The following is a 17,793-nucleotide window of genomic DNA, read 5'->3' on the forward strand; positions in this document are numbered from 1 at the left end:
CAATTTGGATGCCTTTGATTTCTTTTTGTTGTCTGATTGCTGTGGCTAGGACTTCCAATACTATGTTGAATAGCAGTGGTGATAGTGGACATCCCTGCCACGTTCCTGACCTTAGGGGGAAAGCTCTCAGTTTTTCCCCATTGAGAATGATATTCGCTGTAGGTTTTTCATAGATGGCTTTTATGGTATTGAGGTATGTACCCTCTATCCCTATACTCTGAAGAGTTTTGATCAAGAAAGGATGCTGTACTTTGTCAAATGCTTTTTCTGCATCTATTGAGAGGATCATATGATTCTTGTTCTTTCTTTTGTTAATGTATTGTATCACGTTGATTGATTTGCGGATGTTGAACCAATCTTGCAGCCCAGGGATAAATCCGACTTGGTCGTGGTGAATAATCCTTTTAATGTACTGTTGGATCCTATTGGCTAGTATTTTGGTGAGAATTTTTGCATCCATGTTCATCAGGGATATTGGTCTGTAATTCTCCTTTTTGATGGGGTCTTTGTCTGGTTTTGGGATCAAGGTAATGCTGGCCTCATAAAATGAGTTTGGAAGTTTTCCTTCCATTTCTATTTTTTGGAACAGTTTCAGAAGGATAGGTATTAATTCTTCTTGAAATGTTTGGTAGAATTCCCCTGGGAAGCCATCTGGCCCTGGGCTTTTGTGTTTTGGGAGATTTTTGATGACTGCTTCTATTTCCTTAGTGGTTATAGGTCTGTTCAGGTTTTCTATTTCTTCCTGGTTCAGTTTTGGTAGTTGATACATCTCTAGGAATGCATCCATTACTTCCAGGTTATCTAATTTGCTGGCATAGAATTGCTCATAATATGTTCTTATAATTGTTTGTATTTCTTTGGTGTTGGTTGTGATTTCTCCTCTTTCATTCATGATTTTGTTGATTTGGGTCATTTCTCTTTTCTTTTTCATAAGTCTGGCCAGGGGCTTATCAATCTTGTTAATTCTTTCAAAGAACCAGCTCCTAGTTTCGTTGATCTGTTCTACTGTTCTTTTGGTTTCTATTTCATTGATTTCTGCTCTGATCTTTATTATTTCTCTTCTCCTGCTGGGTTTAGGCTTTATTTGCTGTTCTTTCTCCAGCTCCTTTAGGTGTAGGGTTAGGTTGTGTACTTGAGACCTTTCTTGTTTCTTGAGAAAGGCTTGTATTGCTATGTACTTTCCTCTTAGGACTGCCTTTGCTGTATCCCAAAGATTTTGAATAGTTGTGTTTTCATTTTCATTGGTTTCCATGAATTTTTTTAATTCTTCTTTAATTTCCTGGTTGACCCATTCATTCTTCAGTAGGATGCTCTTTAGCCTCCATGTATTTGAGTTCTTTCCGACTTTCTTCTTGTGATTGAGTTCTAGTTTCAAAGCATTGTGGTCTGAAAATATGCAGGGGATGATCCCAATCTTCTGGTACCAGTTGAGACCTGATTTATGACCTAAGATGTGATCTATTCTGGAGAATGTTCCATGGGCACTAGAGAAGAATGTGTATTCCGTTGCTTTGGGATGGAATGTTCTGAATATGTCTGTGAAGTCCATTTGGTCCAGTGTGTCATTTAAAGTCTTTATTTCCTTGTTGATCTTTTGCTTAGACGATCTGTCCATTTCAGTGAGGGGGGTGTTAAAGTTCCCCACTATTATTGTATTGTTGTCAATGTGTTTCTTTGCTTTTGTTATTAATTGCCTTATATAATTGGCTGCTCCCATGTTAGGGGCATAGATGTTTACAATTGTTAGATCTTCTTGTTGGATAGACCCTTTAAGTATGATATAGTGTCCTTCCTCATCTCTTATTACAGTCTTTGGTTTAAAATCTAATTTGTCTGATATAAGGATTGCCACCCCAGCTTTCTTTTGGTGTCCATTAGCATGGTAAATGGTTTTCCACCCCCTCACTTTCAGTCTGGGGGTGTCTTTGGGTCTAAAATGAGTCTCTTGCAGACAGCATATCGATGGGTCTTGTTTTTTAATCCAATCTGATAGCCTGTGTCTTTTGATTGGGGCATTTAGCCCATTTACATTCAGGGTAACTATTGAAAGATAGGAATTTAGTGCCATTGTATTGCCTGTAATAAACACTGATCATTTTCTACAAAGAAGCCTGATGGGGGTTAAATTGGGATTACATTGAATTTACAGATCAATTTTGAGGGCTGACACCATAACCATAATGAATTTTCCAACTGTGCCCACAGTATATTTTTCCTTTATTTAGATCTTCTTTAATTTATCTCACTCATATTTTGTAATACTTTGGTAATATTCAGTTAGTACTTGTTAAAATGATTTATTTGTTCTAGTACCATTTTTGTAGATTTAGGGGGATTTTCTCTGTAGATAATCACATCATTTGTGATTTTATTTTTTTTATTGTCCTGGCTAGAATCTACAGCACAATGTTCAACAGAAGTCATGAGAGCAGACATCCTTGACATGTTGTGATCTTAAGGGGGAAGCACTAAATTTTTTACCATTTGGCACAACGTTAGCTGCAGACATTTTATAGATGCTCTTTATCAGCTTTAGGACATATGCTTAGATTCCCACATTTCTGAAGTTTTATAACATCAGAAATTGATGTTGGATTTTTTTCAAATTATTTCTCTAACTCCTCACATGATCACTTTCTTTTTCTTCTTAGGTTATTTACATGATGAATTGCATTAACTGATTTTAAAATATTAAATTTACCCTACATTCCTAGAATTAACCCCACTCAGTTGGATTTGATTTGTTAAGACTTTTGTTTAAAAAAATGTACATCTATATTCATGAGAGATAATAATCTATAGGTCTTTTTTTCTCATACTTTTCCCCTATTTTTGTGTCCAGATGATTCAGGTTTCATAAAATACACTTGAGAGTATTCATTCTTTCTAAGTTTCAGGAATATCTTGCATAAAATTCATATTATCTCTTCCTTAAATATTTTGTATAAGTCACTAGTAAAGCCATCTTTGTGTAGAGTCTTCTTTATTGGAAGGTTATTAATCAGAAACAGGTTTTAAAAAAAAAATAGATATAGTTCCTTTTTAGTTTTCAATTTCTTCTTGAGTGAGGCCTGGCCTGGAGGTTTGTATTTTTAAAGGATGTGTCCATTTCATCTAAGTTGTTGTTGAATTTATTAGTGAGAAGATGTTTATGATATATAAAAAATGATACCTCATTTTTTATGTTGATAATTCCTCTGCCGTATTTTTTTTCTTCATACGTCTAGCTAGGGTTTTTATCAATTTTATCAATTTTATTTATCTTCTGAAAGTATCAGCTTTTTGGTCCATTTATTTTCTTTATTGTTCACCTGTTTACTCTTTCATTGACTTCTTCTCTGATCGTTATTATTTCCTATCTGCTTCTCACCTGGTGCTTAATCTGGCTTACTTTTTCTAGTTTCTGGAGTTGGCAGCTGAGATAATTGATCACTCTTCTTTTCTAGTGCAGTCATTCAGTGCTATACATTTCATTTTTAGCACTGTGCCCCACCCTTTCTTTTTTTTTTTTTTTTAAAGATTTTATTTATTTATTCATGAGAGACAGAGAGAGAGGCAGAGGGAGAAGCAGGCTCCCAAGGAGCAGGGAGCCCAATGTGGGACTCGATCCCAGGATCCTGGGATCATGACCTGAGCCGAAGGCAGACGCTTAACCATCTGAGCCACCCAGGTGCCCTGTGCCCCACCCTTTCAATATGTTGTTTTTCCATTTTAATTCAATTTAAGTCTTTTCTACTTTTCTTAGATCCATGTTTTATTTTGTTTACAAATATTGAGGATTATCCAGATATACTTCTTTTATTGAATTTTAATTTAATTCCATAGGGATAAGAGAGCACAATTTGTATGATTAGAACCCTAGTACAATTGTTGATTCTACCTGTAGCCTGCCTTTGGCTTGAGCTGCAAAATCAGTTCTTGTCAGTTTCCAACCTGCACTGCAGATTACAGGTTTGCAGCCCCGACTGCCCCCAACCCAATTCTGTAAGATCTCCCCTGCTCTCTCCTCCTCCCTCTCAACACACACACACACACACGCACTCTCTCTCTCTCTCTCTCATTCTCTCTCTCTCAGTTCTGTTTCTCTGGGAGAACACTCATAAATACAGATTTTGCTTTTATGACCAGAATATTGGTTATCTTGGAAAATGTCCCATGTGGACTTTAATAGAATATGTATTATTCTGTTTTGGAAAACATTGCTGCCTTATTGTCTATTAGGTCATTCCAGTCTTCTGTGTTCTTATTTATTTTCTCTCTTCTGTCCATTATTGAGAAAGTAATGTTGAAGCAGGCGACTAGGGGCACCTGAGTGGCTCAGTTGGTTAAGCGTCTGACTTTTGATTTCAGCTCAGGTTATGATCTCAGGACTGTGAGATGGAGCCCTGTGTCAGGCTCCATGCTTAGCTGGGAGTCTGCTGGAGGTTCTCTTCCTCTCCCTCTGACCCTCCCCCACTCGTGCTCTTTCTCTCTCTTTTAAAGATGTATAAATAAATACATCTTTAAAAAAAAGAAACATGCAACTATAATTCATCTCCTTATTACCATTTTTACCAGACCTCATGTGTTTTGAACTCTGTTATTAGGTGAATACACATTTAGGATTATGTCCTCATGACAAATTGACCCCCTTTTCATTTAAAAAAAAGACCCAGTTTATTCCTGACAATATTCTTTTTTCTGGAAACTACTTTCTTTCATATTAATGCAAGAACTTCACACTTCTTTTGATTAGTGTGAGAAATGGTATGTATTTTTCAGTCATTCTAATTTTAATTTCTCTGTGTCTATATTCAAAGTTGATTTTCTTCAAGCAGCATATAGTTGAATCTTACCTTTCATCTAATGTGAATGTCTCTGATTATTAATCTAGTATTTGGATAATATTTGTATTCATTGTGATTATAGATACATATGGCCTAGTTCTACCATTTTGCTATTTTTTTTTAAATTGTCTCATTTGTTCCTTTTTCTTCTTTTCCTTTCTTTCTTTGGATAAACAAGCTTTTTGTGATGACATCTGACCTCCCTTTTTTGGCATATTAGCTATTGCTAATTAGTTGTCTCACTGGTGGTTTTAGGGTTTCTTTTTTTTTTTCTTTTTTTTATTATTATGTCTAGCTTAAACATAGTCTACTTTCAAGTGATATTATACTTCCTTATGTACTTATAAAAATTGTGCAATGATTTTGTTTCTCCTTCCCAAAACTTTCTTATTGTTTTGTATATTTCCATATATGTTATATACCTCAAATGCATTACTATTTTATCTCCTTTAAATAACTGGTCATATTTTATTTTATTCTACTTTATTTATTTATTTACTTAGAACCCATAAGTGGGGGGTTGGGAGGGTTGCAGACGGACAGAGAAAGAATCTTAAGCTCAGACCAGAGTCCGACGTGGGGCTCGATCTCACGACCCCGAGATCATGACCTGAGCTAAAATCAAGAGTCAGTCACTTTAACCAACTGAGCCACTCAGGCACCACTAAATAACTGGTTATATTTTAAAAGGGATTTTGAAAATCGGAAATAAAGTTTTCTATTTTCTCATATAATTACCATTCCTTGTGTTATTTATCTTGCTGTTTAAATCCCAATTTCTATGTGGGATAAATGTGTTTCTTTCTTAAGGACTGCCAGCAGTTATTTTAGCACAGGTGACAGGTAATGAAATCTAAGCTTTTGTAGGTCTAAAAAGTCTTTGCTTCCCTTTGCCTTTTGAAAGGCGTGTGACTGGGTGCCAAATTCCAGTGTGACCCCCCCTTTCTTTCAGCATTTTAAGGCTCCACTCTCTGTTGACTTGAATTATCTGTGGTAAGAAGTCTGTTTCTATCCTCCAAACTTTGCACCTCTGAATATAATGTCTTTTATTATCTGACTGCTTTTAAGGTTTTCCCTTTATCATGGATTTTATTTTTTTTTAAAGATTTATTTGTTTGAGAGAGAGAAAGCGAGCAGGGGGAGGGGCAGAGGAAGAGAGAAAGAGAATCCTCAAGCAGACTCCCTGCTGAGTGTGGAGGCCGGTGCTTGGGGGTCGATCCCAGGACCCTGAGATCATGACCTGAGCCAAAACCCAGAGTCCAGCACTTAACCAACTGAGCCATCCAGCTGCCCTTTTATCATGGATTTTAAGGAATTTGATTATGATGTGACTTGGCGTCATTATTTTCTTCCCCCTGAAGGTTTTCTTACGTCCTACATGCTTCCTTCCCCTGGGATTTACAGTTTTTGACAACCTTTGGAAAAATCTACACTGTGATTTCTTCTAATATTTGTGCCCCTCTTTTAGAGACTCTAGTTACAAATTCAGTTGTCTTCTTGAGGTGTCTTATTGTGTAATGATGCTCTGTTGATTCGATATAATTGTTTCTTTCCATTGTGTGGTTTTACTTTGAATAGGGCTTTCAAGTCCTTCTTTGAGGCAGGGGCAGTCCCCCTTCTGTGACTGCTGCCCCCCCCCCGCCCCATGAGTCAGGGTACGGCAGGTGTCTTCCAGTGATGTGCTACTTGCTCACTTGCCTCGGTGGGACTTGAGGTACTCTGCTACTGTTTTGTACCTCTTGTGTTATTTCCGGTATTTGTATTAGTGAGGAGGGGTAGGGAAAAACCAATTCTAGACCATTTTGTCTGGTTTTGGGTTCTCCGCACAAGCCTTTTCATTAGTAAAATGGGTATGATAACAGAATGTGCCTTACGAGGTTCCAGGAAAGATGCACTGCCTGGTGCCTGTTCAGAATTCAGTCATTGTTCAGTCTTGCTTTCCGATCCTCCTCACCTCGTCGGCGTGTGCCATCCTGCCCTTACTATCTGGTCCCTAACTGTCCCCACCTAAAGGGCTATACACCGTGTCACAGGGTCTTCATTGGGCAAATACCCTATCAGTATTAGCCTATTTGGAATTTTTTTAAAATTTAAATTTATTATTAGTTTCAGGGGTAGAATGTAGTGATTCATCAGTTGCATATTAACACTCAGTGCTCATTACAGCACGTGACCTACTTAATGTCCATCACCCAGTTACCCCAGCCCCTCCACCCCCTCCCCTCCAGCAACCCTCAGTTTGTTTCCTAGAATTAAGAGTCTCTTATGGTTTGCCTCCCTCTCTGATTTCATCTTATTTTATTTTTCCTTCCCTTCCCCTGTGGAATTTTATTAAAAGTATTTATTAGGGCTGGAAGGATAAAGAGAGAGGGACACGAACAGAGAAAGTTTACCCTTGGTTGCGTTCTCACACTTTGTTATGAAGCACCTGTGACCTCTAACCAATTGTTTTGCTGTCTTTACCACATTTCTCCTGTGCCCTGCAAAATGCACATAACTGAGTACACTAGGTGTTAAACTGGAATCTTTGGTCAAATAAGACCAATTAAGGGTTCGTCTGTTTTGTTTTGTTTTGTTTTGTTTTTTTCACTTCCATGGATGTTCCTTTCATTCTTCGTTTCCTTTTTCTCATCATTCTTTTTTTTTTTTTTTAAAGATTTTATTTATTTATTTGACAGAGAGATAGACAGAAGAGCACAAGCAGAGGGAGAGGGAGAAGCAGGCTCTGCACTGAGCAGGGAACCCGATGCGGGACTCGATCCCAGGACCCTGAGATCATGACCTGAGCCGAAGGCAGACGCTTAACCATCTGAGCCACCCAGGCGCCCTCTCATCATTCTTTGCAGCTTTGAACAGAAATTTTAAGAACCCAAGTGCAGATATAATGGGTAATAATTTTCTACTCAGAAAATTGTTTTGAATGATAAATTTTGCTCAATATTATTTTGGAAATCAAAGAAATAAACAACAGATAGGCTATAAATGAACTATTAATGATTTTCAATTTATTAAGTCCCAAAAAAGGGATAAAAAAGATTCCTAACATAATTAAGTGACAGAGAAAGAATTATGTCAGACATTAAAGATGCCCTGATACCCTGTCACTTGATATTGGTTTTCTATCTCAAGTGCTGTGAAGTGTGTAATACATTCTGATGGGCAGATGGATGTTGGAGTTTGATATTTTGACACAACACTAATAACCCAGCAGGCTCCAAGATTAATGCACATTATGTTTAGTGAATGCAGACACCATTCATCACGTGCCTACTTATCTGAATGCAAAAAGAGAAAGAATAAAATGTAGGTACCTGAGAACTTCTTTTTTTAAGTAAGTTAAAAATATCAGTTTTTATAAATAATTATTGGTAAAGGACAATTAAAACTCCAGTGGCAAAAAAATCCACATTGGTTCTTATGATTAATGAAACATATCCCTATCTCTGAAGTAGAAGAAAGATTATATATACATATACATACATACATACATATATATATATATATATATATATATATATATATATATAATGAGTTTTAGGAATGTATTAAATATCTGAATTTCTCTCAGGACTTATATTTAGTATTTCATTTAGTTCTCTTTCACAGCAACACAACAAGATAAGGGTATTATATTGGCTTAACTGAAAAGGAAATTAGACTCAGATCAGGTAAGTGAATTTTTCAAGGTAACACAGTATTTAAATAACAGATGTAGTTTATAACTTTTAATGTTCTGAATCAAAACTCACAGCACTTGAGGAATGAACAATGACCAGCCTAAGGCAGGAAATATGCAAAATAGTGTAGGTTGTCTTATAATGCTATGAAACAAAGAATCAGGCAAAATGACATAGGCAGGGGCACCTGGAGGCTCAGCTGGTGAAGCGTCTGCCTTCAGCTCAGGTCATGATCCTAGGGTCCTGGGATCGAGTCCTGCGTCGGGCTCCCTACTCAGCAGGGAGTCTGCTTCTCCCTCTGAGCTCCCCTCCCCACCTCCCGCTCGTGCTCACTCCCACTCTCTCTCTCAAATAAATTTTTTAAAAAATCGCAAAGTGACATTGGCACCTATATCAAGAAGCTTCATTGGACAAATATTGGACAATATGAGCATTAATGAATGCAATTGATAATGAATGCAATTTTATGAGAACCTTATGAGTGAAGAAGACAGTTCTGCTTTCAACCAAGTTGGAGTAATGGATTCACTCCCCCTCCTGAAATCATCCTAATGATGACGATGATGATGATGGTGATGATGATGATACAGATACAACCCAAAACAGCGGCATTCAGACATGAAACATGATACAGAACAGTGATGTATGAGAGTTGAGGAAATAAATGAGGGAAGCCAGTGATGGCCCCGGCTTACTGACTAGAGAGTTTGGGGACACCTCACAAATAGCAGAAGCCAGGGAAGGTACAGCGGTTCCTTTGAATGGAGAAGGCACAGAGGTCTACTAAAGTTAAGTGGGTAGAGCTCACAAAGCAGAGTATTGGAAGAAAGAAACCTGCTGGGACAGAGTGCTTTGGAGATCTGCAGAGTTTCTCCCAAGTCTTCTGCGGAGAACTACTCGGTGCCTGCACGTGAAGACATGAGCAGAGGTCTGTGTCAGACCCGTCTTCAGTTACAGGAAAAAGTCTCAGAACTAAGTCAGGGCTAGAAATAGTTTGTGTTCACTGTAACTAGCATGTGTCTCAAAGCCAAGAAAAGGACCAAAGGAATGATTATAGATAAAATGCCCAAAGAAGGGGCACCTGGGTGGCTCAGTCAGTTAAGCGTCCACCTCTTGATTTCAGCTCATGGTCAGGGTCCTGGGATGGAGCTCTGCATCAGGCTCTGCGCTGAGTGTGGAGCCTGCTTAAGATTCTCTCTCTCTCTCTCTGCCCCTCCCCCAGCTCACACACAAACTGTCTCCCTCAAAAAAAAAAAAAAAAAAAAAAAAATGCCCAGAGAAAACAGAAGATGAGGAATAGCCCATGTTTCCAGAACAGCAACATCGAGTAGACTACTCAGAAGGTTATTGCTCTAATAGTGGATTATAATTAGTCCTAAACTAAATGCTATGCTGGTCTTTCCTAACAAAGCTTAAATGCAAACATTAAAAGGATCAAACTATATCCAAATAAGTTCATTGAATCTGAGAATAAAGTTCAATAATATTTATAAAATTACCACAAAGTATCTACCATCCAACATGGTAACATTCACAGTATCTGCCAACCAAGAAACAATTACCAGTCCCATAAAAAATGCAGCAAATAAGAACTATGATGAAAGAAAAAAGCAATACCTTGAGCCTAACCCACAAATGAAACACTTGTCAGAATAAGTAGACAGAGACATTAAAAAGTTTCCCTGTTGATAGTGAAATTCAAGATTAGCAGCAACGGAGACCATCCAAAATGAAATGCAGAGTGGAAAATCTGAAAAAGTCATCCAGGCATCATTGAACTGTGGGATAATGCAAAGACCTAAATATCTTTGTGATTTGAGTACCCAAAGGAAAACAGTGACAAGCATTTGAAAAAAAAAAAAAGTCAGAAATTTCCCAAACTTGTATCTCTTGAAAATAACGATAAGATAGCAAAGCAGTAACACTTATAAAAAAGAACTAAGTAGAAACTGTAAACTGAAAATTACAGTAACAGCAATGTAAAAATCATATGAGATGGATCAGAAGATAGGACAGAAGATAATCAATGATTATCCCACTCTGAGCAAGAGAGAGCACAGAGTTAGCTTATAGGGCAATGCCAGAACAGCCACCATCAGTGCCAGAGTCCCAGGAGAGGAGCTGAAAGAGAATTTGAAGAAATAATGGTGGAGAACTCCCTACTATGGCAAAAGGTACAAAATCCCAGATTAAAGAACCTAAGGAAGCCCTAAACAGTATTAAACCAAAGAAATTCACACCAAGACATCTCATGATTAAATTTATAAAAATGAAAGACGAAGGGAAAATCCTAAAGGCAGTTTGGGAGAAAAGATGGATTACCTACAGTGGAATAACAATTCAAATGTCAGTGGATATCTCCTCTGAAATGACAGAGGCGAGAAAAAAGTGACCCCAGGTTTTTAAGTATTAAAAGAAAAGAACTGTCTGCTGGGAATTCTATATCTGGCAAAAAAAAAAAAAAAAAAAAAAAAAATCCTTCAAGAATGAAGAGGAAATAAAACATTATCAGATAAAAGAAAACTTTAAAAATGTGTTACCAGCAGACCTAACCTTAAAGATTAATTAAGGAAGTTTTTCAAAGAGAGAGTTTAAAAAGGAGAAAGAGAGTCTTGGAGCATCAGGGAGGAATAACAGAACAATCAGAAATGTGAATACATAAGCTTTTCAGTACGATAGATTAACCTTTACTCATCAATTTTATAAATCATATTAGGGACTGAGACAAAAATATTAACACTGTGTGACACTCAAAACAATGATATTTAAAAGTGGGTAAGGTAGCGAAGCCTAAATAGTCATGAGGATTTCACCCTTAACTCAACATGGTAAAATGTTGACACCAGTAGACAATGATAAGTCACATATGTATATATAATCATATATATATATATATACATATAATTCCCAGAGAAACCACTACAAAATATATACAAAGAGATACATTCAAAATATCAAGATGGAATCTTACATTGCATCATGTTAAGTAATACACAGGAAAGCAAGAATAGGGGAAGAGAGAAACAAGAATCAGAAGAAACACACAGAAAACAAATAATAAAAGGCAGAGTTACAAAATAACCTATCAATATTTACCTTTAAATTAAATGGTCTAAACGTATCAATCAAAGGACAGAGGTTAGCAGAGTAAATAAAGATCACCGAAATTTATGCTTTTTATAGGAAGCTAGAGTCAAATTCAATGGCATAGGTACATTGAAAGTGAAAGAATGGAAAATTATATACTAATCCAAAATTAATAAAGGGAAAACAGGAGAGAGGATATTAATATCTGATAAAGTTGACTTTGGAGGAAAGGAAATTACTAGAAGCAAAGAGAGGTACTACATAATAATAAAAGAATCAATCCATCAGGGAGACATACCGATTTTAAATGTGTGTATACCAAACAGCAGCAGGGCAAAAGATGTCATGTCAGCAAAAGCTGATAAACTCAAAAGAATAAGTAAATGAATCCATAACCATAGTTGAATATATTAGCAGTTCCCTACCAGCAACTGATGGAACACCAGACAGAAACTGCAAGAAGCAAGATCTGAACAACACAACCAACCAACATCATCTAATGCATATTCTTAGAACACCCCACCCAACAACAACAGAAGGCACTTTTTCTTAAGAACCTACAGAACATTCATCAGAGCAGAACATACCCCAGGTCATTAAAAAACCTCAACAAATTTAAAAGAACTGAAGTCATATGGAGCGTATTATCCTAGCAGAGTCAAACAAGAAATCAATAACAGAAAGAACAGGAAAATCTCTAAACCTGCCAATTCAATACATTTCTAAATCATTCTTGTGTCAAAGAAGTTTCAAGGTAAATAAGAAATTACTTTGAGCGGAACTAAAATGAATACAAAACTATCAACATTTGTGAATTTTGTCAATTACACCTTGGTAAACTGGTTAAAAAGCTGTGGGACACAACTAAACGCTGAGATGGAAATTTATGGTATTGAGTACCTAATTTAGGGAAGAGGGAAAACCCATTGACAATGTAAGCTCTCACCTCCAGAACTTAGGAACAAAAGCAATATAAACCCAAAACAAGTAGGAGGAAGAAAACAGCAATGAAGATAAGAGTAGAAATGAATAAAATTGAAAATAGAAAATAGAGAAAAAAAAATCAATGAAACAAACAGCTAGTTCTTTATTTTTTTTTTTTTTTTTTAAAGATTTTATTTTATTTATTTGACAGAGAAAGACACAGCGAGAGAGGGAACACAAACGGGGAGTGGGAGAGGGAGAAGCAGGCTTCCCGCCGAGCAGGAAGCCTGATGCGGGACTCGATCCAGGGACTCCAGGATCATGACCTGAGCCGAAGGCAGTCGCTTAACCAACTGAGCCACCCAGGCGCCCAAACAGCTAGTTCTTTAAAGAACTCTTCCAGTGAATTCATGCTGGTTCTAGTAAGACAGGCAAAAAATAAAGGGAGAGAAGACAAAAATCAGAAATATAAAAAATGAAATAGAGAATATCACTATAGTTCCTGAAGATTAAAAAGTTAAGGGAATGTTATGAAAATTTTAATCTCATAAGTCTGTAAACTTAGAAGAAATAGAACAATTCCTGGAAAACCAAGAACCCAAACTCAGCCATATGAAATAGGTAATCTGAACAGCCCCATAACATTTACAGAAATTTAATCCATCATTTGAAGTTTCTGATAAATCTCCAGGTCCCGATGATTTCACTGGAGGATTCTACCAAATAGCACCAATTTTAAACAATCTTATCCATCAAACAGAAGAGGAGGAAACACTTCCCCAACTCATTTTTTGAGACCAGTATTTCCTTGACACCACAAAGAGGCAAAGAGAGTACAAAACAAATCTGTATCTGACATGAACTTATGTGCAAAAATCCACAACAACATATGTGCAGATGAAATCCAGCAATGTATTTATATATATATTTAATATGTTATATATATATATATATATATTAATTAAAATGTACATATGTACACCATGACCAAGTGGGCTTTGTTCCAGATATGCATGTCTGGTCTTAAAAGCCAATCAATGTCATTTTCCGTATCAACAGGCTAAAAAAGGAAATTCCTATAGTCATACCATTTATATAGAAAAGCATTTGACAAAATCCAACACCCAATCATGATAAAAACTCTTAGCTAGGAGCTCATGGGTGGCTTAGTCGGTGAAGCCTCTGACTCTTGGTTTCGGCTCATGTTAGTTATAATCTCATGGTTGTAAGATTGAGCCCCGAGTCGGGCTCCATGCTGAGCATGGAGTCTACCTCAGATTTTCTTTCCCTCTCCCTCTCCCTCCCCCTCTGCTCCTCCCCCTGCTCGCTTGCCCTCTCTCTCTCTCTAATAAGTTCAGGAATAAGGCAAAGATGCTGTTCTTGCCACTCTACTTCAACAGACTACAGCAAATACAAGTTTCTGGGTTAAGAAAAGGAAAAAAAAAAAGATACAGATTGGAAAGAAAGAAGTAAAACTGTTTCTATGAGCAGATGACACCATGTAGAACATTTCAGGGACTCTACCAAAAAAATAAAATATCTCCTAGAACTACCAAGTGGGATATAAGATCAAAACACACAAAAATAACTACATTTCTATTTGCTAATGTGAACATGTGGAAACCAATTGTAAATACACGATACCACCCTCATCACCCCAAAGTTAATGAAATATTTAGGTATAAAATTAACAAAACATGTAAAGAATATGTATACTGAAAATTACAAAATGCTGAAGAAAGAAATCAAAGAAGACATAAATAAATGGGGACACATAGTAGTGTTTTACGGATTGGAGGATTCAACATAGCGAAAATTAATTCTCCCTAAATTGAGCTATAGGTTTCATATCACAATTCGACAAAATTTCTCATGGACATAGTCAAGGTTATTCTAAAATTTGTATGGAAAGAAAAGGGAGTAAAATAACTAAAACAGTTAGACAAGCGTAAAGTGGGCAGCATTATTCTACCCAATATCAAGGCTTACTACGTGGCTATCATAACAAGACATCATGGCATTAACTCTATTAATGGAGAAGAACAGAAAATGCAGGAATAAACTTCCATAAATATGGCCAACTAATTTGTGACAGAGAAACAAAATATTTTAATGAAGGAAGGTAGTCTTTCAACAAACGATGTTGTAACATTTGGAAATTCCTGTGCAAAAATAAAATGAATTTTGACATAAACCTCACAACTTACATAGAAATTAACCTAAAGTGGATCATAAAGTTAATGTAATATGTAAAATTATAAAACTTTTAGGAAAAGGCATAAGAGAAAATCTTCATTACTTAGGCACAAGACATAAAAGACAAAAAATATAAATTGGACTTCATCATACTTAAAAACTTTGGCCCGCAAAAGACTTGGTTAAGAGGATATCAAGTCAAATTACAAACATAGAGATTTTTTTCTGAATCATATTTTTATTAAAGAGTCATATCCTGAATATATAGAGAGCACTCTAACCCAACAAGAATACAAACAATTGGAAAATGGGAAGATATACAATGGCAAATAAGCATACGAGAAATGGTCCACATGATGAGCCATGAGGGAAACACAAATTAAAACCACAATGAGGTAATCACTACACACCTATCAGAATTTACTAAAATTAAAAAAAAGCACTAACAGCCAAATTCTGGTAAGGATGCTGAGAAATTCTTTCATCCACACATTGCTGCTGGAAGAGTAAAATGGTGCAGCCAATCTGGAAAAGATGGGCAATTTCTTATAAATTTATGTATGTAATTACCAGATGGCACAACCTGGAAATTGCATTTCTGGGCATTTGTCCCAGATAAATGAAATCTTATGTTCACACAAAAACCCGTACATCCATGTTCATAGTCGTTTCATTTGTAATAGCTCAATAATGGAAACAGCCCAAATGTCCTTTGATGGGTGAATGGTTAATCAAACATTGGTACAAACCAACTATGGGAATCTACTCAGCAATTAAAAGGAACAAACATAATACACACAACAGCTTGGACGAATCTCCAGGGAATAATGCTGACCGAAAGAAGCCAATCCCAAAAGGTTACATATTGCATGATTATAGCATTTTAAAAACAATATCATTTTGGAAATGGGAACAGATTAACGTCCATCAGGCATTAGGAATAGGAATGAGGCAGAAGAGAGGTGCACAGTTATCAAGGGCGGGCACAAGGAATCCGTGTTGTGACGAATCTGTTCGGTATCTTCACTATGTGGTGGACACAAAAACCCGGTTACGTGATAAAAGTTGTCTAGCGAATCAAATACAAAAAGAAATACACAAAAGTAAAGCTGGGATATTTGAATAAGGGAGGCAGATTGTGTCCATGTCAACACCCTGGTTGTGATCTTATTACCACCCTTTTACAAAATAGTTCCTGTTGGAAGAAACTGGTAATATGTACCTAGAATCTCTCTATTTTCCTTTGTATAATTTCATGTGAATCTATATTTATCTCAATAAAAATTTCAATAAGTGAAAAGAGACAGTGCAGCTTAATTAAGTCTTTCGAAGCAAACCCATAATACAAAACCAAGAAGGCTGAGTCCAGATGGTCCACGTCTAAACTTTGTTATTCTGCCTCCATGGGTATGCTAAAGAGAGCAAGTCCTTGGAAAGGAGATTAACTTCAAACACACACATCCTAACCAAGTCAATCCCCTGTGCTCGGGACTTCTTGCCTGGGAACAGAGCTCAAATACCATTTATAGGTGAAGTATCTAAACCCAGCGAAGCCTTACCTAGAGATGTTGAGGGACTTGGAATTATTATGACAATCTTGAATATTTAGGGCATCGCTCCCATTTTGTGGATGAGATATTTGTGGCTTGTAAAGACTACAAAGCTAGGAAGTAGTAGAACAGTGATTTTTGTGGGAGAGGAAGCAGCTTGAGTGCTATCACAGAAGTGGACCCTGCATCATCCAGCGTGTCTGGGGAAACTTGAATCCATGGCATTGTACGTAGCCTACACAAGTCTGTGCTGAGTAAGAGAGAAGAAGCCAGGTCTGCAGCTAACAAGTGTGGGTAGGTTCTGAGTTCCCCAGAGCGGAGGGGTGAGGGAGACGAATGCACACATTTCTTCCATTAGTACTGGCTTGGGAACTGAGCCTCCGGTTGAGAACTTGGAAGAATTCAGCTTAGTTGGGTTGGAGAACAAAAGTCCGTGGAGAAATTAGTCAGAGCCTGATAGAAGTGGATTTTATTAACAGCTTGATTGATATATCATTGACATAAAAATATTGTATTTATTTAAGGTATAAGACATGATGTTTTGATAGGCGTATACATTTGGAAACAATCACCATAATCCATTTGATTACATCACCTCCACCTAGTTACTATTTGTGCGGGAGTATAGTGAGCAGATCACCCTTAAGTTCTGTCCTCCTAGCAAATTTCAGTCACACAATACAATATTGGTGACTATCATCGCCTTTCCAGAGCTTTTGCGATTATAAGCACCAATGTTCATTTTTGTTTGTTTTGCAGTTTCTGCAAAGATTCATTTGTTCCTGTGCACAAGATGAGCTATTTGAATACATACATGAGTTTGTGGAAGATCAGGGCAAGACAGACAAAGAGAAGCGGGGTTTGAGTTACCCCAGATGACCTTAATTTCCACCCCACAGACCGTGAAGGTTTTCTTTTGTGCAAGAATTAAAATCAGTAAGTTCTTAGGTCTCTTAGTAGGACTTTCGGATCCTTACATTTTCACAGGATTGCCTGATCTGTAGGCTTTCCCTATACACATATCTGGCTTCATTGAAATGCTTTTCATGGTAATATACGTAATGCAAATTATAAGCATGAAAATGGATTCCTTCCAAAGCTTTCCCGGCCCCCACCCCGGCACAGCAGTGGGCGTTCACCTTAGGGAGCTTGTGAACAGCAAATATTTATTTCTCACAGAGTGGATCTGGAAGTCCAAGATCAGGGTACCAACGTGGTCAGGTTCTGTGAAGGCCCTCTTCTGGATGTAGACCATCAACTTCTTGCTGTATCCCCATGTGTTGCAAGGAGTGAGGGATTTTTTAGGGCACTAATCCTATGGTGAGGGCTTTACCCTCATGACCTAACCACCACCCAAAGGCCCCACCTCCTAATATCATCACAACATCGGGCATAGAATTTCAACATGTGAATTTGAGAGGGACACATTCAGATCAGAGCACGGTGTATGAGCCCATGCCTAATTAGCAAATCAACTTCTTCATTTCCATTCTTTATAAGACTAAGAGCAGGGGCAAAATTGAAGCAGACTTG

This window comes from Halichoerus grypus, chromosome 12 (genome assembly GCF_964656455.1).
Source record: "Halichoerus grypus chromosome 12, mHalGry1.hap1.1, whole genome shotgun sequence".
Taxonomy (NCBI): domain Eukaryota; kingdom Metazoa; phylum Chordata; class Mammalia; order Carnivora; family Phocidae; genus Halichoerus; species Halichoerus grypus.